Genomic DNA, 6,787 nt, shown 5'->3' with positions numbered 1-6,787 from the left:
AAGATGATCAATCTCATACATCACATACCATTCATCACATTCTTCTTTGCCATATCACATCACATAGCATACCCTGCAAAAACAAGTTAGACGTCCTCTAATTGTTGTTTGCATGTTTTACGTGGCTGCTATGGGTTTCTAGCAAGAACGTTTCTTACCTACGCAAAACCACAACGTGATATGTCAATTGCTATTTACCCTTCATAAGGACCCTTTTCATCGAATCCGTTCCGACTAAAGTGGGAGAGACTGGCACCCGCTAACCACCTTATGCACCAAGTGCATGTCAGTCGGTGGAACCTGTCTCACGTAAGAGTACGTGTAAGGTCGGTCTGGGCCGCTTCATCCCACAATACCGTCGAAACAAGATTGGACTAGTAACGGTAAGTATATTGAACAAAATCAACGCCCACAACTACTTTGTGTTCTACTCGTGCAAAGAATCTATGCAATAGACCTAGCCCATGATGCCACTGTTGGGGAATGTAGCAGAAATTCAAAATTTTCCTACGTGTCACCAAGATCTATCTATGGAGAAACCAGCAACGAGGGGAAGGAGAGTGCATCTACATACCCTTGTAGATCGCTAAGCGGAAGCGTTCAAGAGAACGGGGTTGAAGGAGTCGTACTCGTCGTGATCCAAATCACCGGAGATCGTAGTGCCGAACGGACGGCACCTCCGCATTCAACACACGTACAGCCCGGTGACGTCTCCCACGCCTTGATCCAGTAAGGAGAGAGGGAGAGGTTGAGGAAGACTCCGTCCAGCAGCAGCACAACGGCGTGGTGGTGGTGGAGGAGCGTGGCAATCCTGCAGGGCTTCGCCAAGCACCGCGGGAGAGGAGAAGGGAGAGAGGTAGGGCTGCGCCAAGGAGAGGTCAAACTCATGTGTTGGCAGCCCTCAAGACCTCAACTATATATAGGGGAGCGGGAGGGGGTGCGCCCCCTCTAGGGTTTCCACCCCAAGGGGTGCGGCTGCCCCCAATCCCATCTAGGGTGCCGGCCAAGGGGGGGAGAGGGGAAACTTGCCCCCAAGTTAGGTGGGTGCGCCCCCTCCCCAAACCCTAGGCGCCTTGTGCCCTTGTGGGGGGGCGCACCAGCCCACAAGGGGCTGGTCCCCTCCCACACTTGGCCCATGCAGCCCTCCGGGGCCGGTGGCCCCACTTGGTGGACCCCCGGGACCCTCCCGGTGGTCCCGGTACGTTACCGATAAAACCCGAAACTTTTCCGGTGACCAAAACAGGACTTCCCATATATAAATCTTTACCTCCGGACCATTCCGGAACTCCTCGTGACGTCCGGGATCTCATCCGGGACTCCGAACAACATTCGGTAACCACATACAAACTTCCTTTATAACCCTAGCGTCATCGAACCTTAAGTGTGTAGACCCTACGGGTTCGGGAACAATGCAGACATGACCGAGACGTTCTCCGGTCAATAACCAACAGCGGGATCTGGATACCCATGTTGGCTCCCACATGTTCCATGATGATCTCATCGGATGAACCACGATGTCAAGGACTCAATCAATCCCGTATACAATTCCCTTTGTCTAGCGGTATTGTACTTGCCCGAGATTCGATCGTTGGTATACCGATACCTTGTTCAATCTCGTTACCAGCAAGTCTCTTTACTCGTTCCGTAACATATCATCCCGTGATCAACCCCTTGGTCACATTGTGCACATTATGATGATGTCCTACCGAGTGGGCCCAGAGATACCTCTCCGTTTACACGGAGTGACAAATCCCAGTCTCGATTCGTGCCAACCCAACAGACACTTTCGGGGATACCTGTAGTGCACCTTTATAGCCAACCGGTTACGTTGTGACGTTTGGTACACCCAAAGCATTCCTACGGTATCCGGGAGTTGCACAATCTCATGGTCTAAGGAAATGATACTTGACATTAGAAAAGCTTTAGCATACGAACTACGATCTTTGTGCTAGGCTTAGGATTGGGTCTTGTCCATCACATCATTCTCCTAATGATGTGATCCCGTTATCAACGACATCCAATGTCCATGGTCAGGAAACCGTAACCATCTATTGATCAACGAGCTAGTCAATTAGAGGCTTACTAGGAACATGGTGTAGTGTATGTATCCACACATGTATCTGAGTTTCCTATCAATACAATTATAGCATGGATAATAAATGATTATCATGAACAAGGAAATATAATAATAACTAATTTATTATTGCCTCTAGGGCATATTTCCAACATGATGGTGGTGAAGGAATTCGTCAGGCAGCGCGTCGCTCCCCTCCAGTGCCATTCTCGCCCAATGTGGGACCTTGCGGGCGTCGAGGATCCCATGAGGCTGCAGAGGCCGTCACTGGCCGCTGGGACCTTGAGCATGGTGCTCAAACTCCTGACGGGCGAACCCGAGCCTGCTGACCTTCCGGGGGTGGCTGCCTCCTCTATCAGTGCTCGAACAAGGCAGCCTTCGCTGGGCAGATGCCTCTATTCGACGAGTGGGGGTTGCTTCCGGAGGGCCTTGAGGGCCCCCATGAGAATCCTGTCTTCGTGGCTCCCCTTCTACTCGACCCTGTCGCGTGCGCCCCAAGTGTGGAAGCAGGGGAGCGCTCGCGGCCAGCAGTTGTTGAGGGCTCCTCCGGAGGCCTGGTGCCGACGATGGCCCAGGAGGTTGGGGCTCCTGAGGCCCTAAAGGGGGTCGCCGCAGGGCTGACGCGACCCCAAGCTCTGGAGGCAGAGGCCCTTGATGCCCGGGGCGATGGCTCCAAAGCGGACGCCGACGGCAAGGAGCCCACCGACGGCTCCGGAGACGTAGGACAGAAGATCCTACCAGGCGCCTTGCCCCTGGGGTCTCCGCCCCGGCTGCCCCGCCGAGCGCTCCTCCTCCCGAGGATCGTCCGTCGGGGTCCAGTTGGCCCCACCTGAGCCTTGAATCACTCCCGAAGAGGAAGAGGTCTCCGTGCCACAACGATGGCACCCGTCGATCGCTGAAGCTGAGGAGATATGTGGCTGCCGATGAGTAAGTACCTTTGCTCTTGATTCCTTACGAGCTGCATTTTCTTCTGACCAGGGCCTTGCAGGGCTCCCACGAAGGCAAAACCTCGGGAGGCGGGCGCCTCCAAGGATCCCAGCTTGACGCCAGCACACAGCCCCCGACGCCCTGGTCCTGCGCAGGGCGTGGGGCCGACTCCAGCTGCCACGACGCCACAAGGCCCCCCCGGACCCGAGCTCCCTGCTCCCTCTTTCCGCGGCGCAGCCTGTGAGACGGGGACGCACCGGCGATCCTTCCTCTTGTCATTGCTGGCAGGGGGGTGCCCCTTGGGCGGCCTTCGTCTTCAGGTTGTGGGGCTACACCGGCCAGCCCCTGGCCGGCGGCAGGCGGGGTGCCCAGCGCCTCCCCAGCAGCCTCCGAGGCCGACGAGGGACTTGGTGATGCGCATGCGCTTGCTCGTGGGCGCAGTGTCGTGTGCTTCGAGCTCTTCGGTGAGGCGATGCATGCGATGATCCATCTTGGCGGGGAGCTCGCAAATGTCAACACCAGGCTTGAGGCGAAAGTCCGCCGCCTAGCGCATGAGTGGCAGCAGCTGAAGGTTGCCATTAACCTTGGGAGACTTCAGCGCGATGAGGCCGATGTGCTTGCGGCGGCCTTGCTTGCGACTTCTCGCGAGGCTTGCACCCGCACCATGGAGGAGGCCGAGGCAGCCAACCGCCGTCGCGAGGCGGCCGAGGAGCGGGAGCGGGAGCTTCTGTCTTCAAATGTAGCCCTTGAGCGAGAAGTCGAGGAGCGCCACGTCCTTCTGGCCTCCGCACCAGACGAGGCGGCCTTTGCCGAGGCGGAGCTCCTTAGGCGCCACGAAGACTTGAAGTTGGAGACCATGGAGCACAACATGGCATTGGAGAGGCTGGAGGTGAGGGAGCGCCAGGCTGCCGCAGCTGAGGATGCCATCGCCGCCCGAGAAGCCCAGGTCCAGCTGGAGGTGGAAGAGAGGGTGGCGAAGGCGCATGCTGACTTGGCTGAGGGGCACTGCCTGGATCTAGAGCTGCTCAAGGCCGAGCTTGAAGGTAGGACCTCCGCCCTGAAGGCGAAGCTGCAATCTGTGGAGCAGCGTGAGAGCGCTGCTCAAGAAGCCCTGATTTCTTCCGAATCTGCCTTGGCATTTGCCCGCGCCGAACTGTCTTCACTTCAACAATAGATCAAGGATATCGCGTCCCTGGTAGAGAGGATCGTGAACGAAGCGAATCATCGCCCGACGCTGCAGCGCGAGCATGCCTCGACGCTCCAGGGTCTCAGAGTCAGAGCCAACTGCGCCTTGGGCACCATCTGTGACGAGAGCGCTCCTCACTCGCACGAGAATGATTACGTCAGCCACCTCAACTTCTTCACCGACATCGTGACCCGCCTGGAGGCTCGGGCCGCGAGGACTCGCGAGCTTGTAGCGGAGAGGAGCCGGGGTCTTCTTGGGCGTGCATTCTCACGTGTCTTCAGCCATCTTCTCAACCGCGATCCTCACTTCAACTTCGATGCTGTGTTAGCCCCCGTGCCCTTGGTTATTCTGGACAACCTGGTCGGGTGGGTGGACGACCATGTGGATGCCCTGGTAGCGGAATTTGCTCCGGAGGACGACACAGTCGTGATTGCGGCCGAAGAAGACAGCGCGGGTAGCGATGACGAGGAGGACGGCCGCCACGACGCAAGTAGCGTGGATGGAGGTGATGAGGAAGGCGCACCCAACTAGGCCCGTGTTTCTTTTTTGCTTTGACCTGTATAACAAAAACTTGAACGCATCCTCGTGAGAGCATTTTGAGAGAGGGGGGGGGGCTTATGATTTACGAAACTATGAAATGCTTTTGAAGTAGCGCCCAGAACGCAACCCCGCAGGGCCGCGGGCTTCCTAGCGGAGTAGTTGTTATGACTTATCTTTGGTTCCGCAGGTCTCTAGTGAGGTCTGGTGTCGCAGCAGTGCTTCTTCTCTTAAGGTGAGCCTGCCGCGGGCTCGCGAGGTTCTGAGCCTCCAAAGGGGCATGCTGGCCTGTCCTAGAGTGCCTCGCGAGGAACCAATGATGTCTACTACACAACCTTCTTTTTGTAGACGTTGTTGGGCCTACAAGTGCACATGTTTGTAGGACAGTAGCAAATTTCCCTCAAGTGGATGACCTAAGGTTTATCAATTCGTGGGAGGCGTAGGATGAAGATGGTCTCTCTCAAACAACCCTGCAACCAAATAACAAAGAGTCTCTTGTGTCCCCAACACACCCAATACAATGATAAATTGTATAGGTGCACTACTTCGGCGAAAAGATGGTGATACAAGTGCAAAATAGATAGTAGATATAGGTTTTTGTAATCTAAAAATATAAAAACAGCAAGGTAACTAATGATAAAAGTGAGCGTAAACGGTATTGCAATGTTAGGAAACAAGGCATAGGGTTCATACTTTCACTAGTGCAAGTTCTCTCAACAATAATAACATATATAGATCATATAACAATCCCTCAACATGCAACAAAGAGTCACTCCAAAGCCACTAATAGTGGAGAACAAACGTAGAGATTATGGTAGGGTACGAAACCACCTCAAAGTTATTCTTTTGGATCAATCTATAAAAGAGTTCGTACTAGAATAACACCTTAAGACACAAATCAACCAAAACCCTAATGTCACCTAGATACTCCATTGTCACCTCAAGTATCCGTGGGCATGATTATACGATATGCATCACACAATCTCAGATTCATCCAACCAACACAAAGTACTTCAAAGAGTGCCCCAAAGTTTTTACCGGAGAGTCAAGAAAACGTGTGCCAACCCCTATGCATAGGTTCATGGGCGGAACCCGCAAGTTGGTCATCAAAACATACATCAAGTGGCACGTGATATCCCATTGTCACCACAGATAAACACGGCAAGACATACATCAAGTGTTCTCAAATCAAAGACTCAATTCGATAAGATAACTTCAAGAGGGAAACTCAATTCATCACAAGAGATTAGAGGAGGGAGAAACATCATAAGATCCAACTATAATAGCAAAGCTCGCGATACATCAAGATCGTGCCATAGAGAGAACACGAGAGAGAGATCAAACACATAGCTACTTGTACATACCCTCAGCCCCGAGGGTGAACTACTCCCTCCTTGTCATGGATAGCGCCGGGATGATGAAGATGGCCACCGGTGATGGGTTCCCTCTCCGGTAGGGTGCCGGAACGGGCTCCCGAAAGGTTTTTGGTGTCTACAGAGGCTTGCGGCGGCGGAACTCCCGATCTATCTTGATATTCAATGTTTTTAGGGTACGCAGGCTTATATAGGCGAAAGAAGTCGGTCAGGGGGTGCTCGAGGGGCCCACGAGACAAGGGGCACGCCCTACAGGGGGGGGGTGCTTCCCTATCTTGTGGCTGCCTCGAAGATCTTCTGACGTGAACTCCAAGTCTCCAGGATCATATTCTTCCAAAAAATCACGATGCTGAAGGTTTTATTCCGTTTGGACTCCGTTTGATATTCCTTTTCCTCGAAATACTGAAACAGGCAATAAAACAGCAATATGGGCTGGGCCTCCGGTTAATAGGTTAGTCCCAAAAATAATATAGAAGTGTATAATAAAGCCCATAATCATTCAAAACAGATAATAAAATAGTATGAATGCTTCATAAATTATAGATAAGTTGGAGACGTATCAGCATCCCCAAGCTTAATTCCTACTCGTCGTCGAGTAGGTAAATGATAAAGAAAGAATTTATGAAGTGGGAATGCTAGAAGGTGCACAAGTTTGATCAATGATAATTTCAATCACCTTTTCTAGCATGA

The sequence above is a fragment of the Triticum dicoccoides genome, chromosome 2B, assembly GCF_002162155.2.
Source record: "Triticum dicoccoides isolate Atlit2015 ecotype Zavitan chromosome 2B, WEW_v2.0, whole genome shotgun sequence".
NCBI classification, from domain to species: Eukaryota; Viridiplantae; Streptophyta; class Magnoliopsida; order Poales; family Poaceae; genus Triticum; species Triticum dicoccoides.
Note: the sequence above shows the minus strand (reverse complement) of the source record.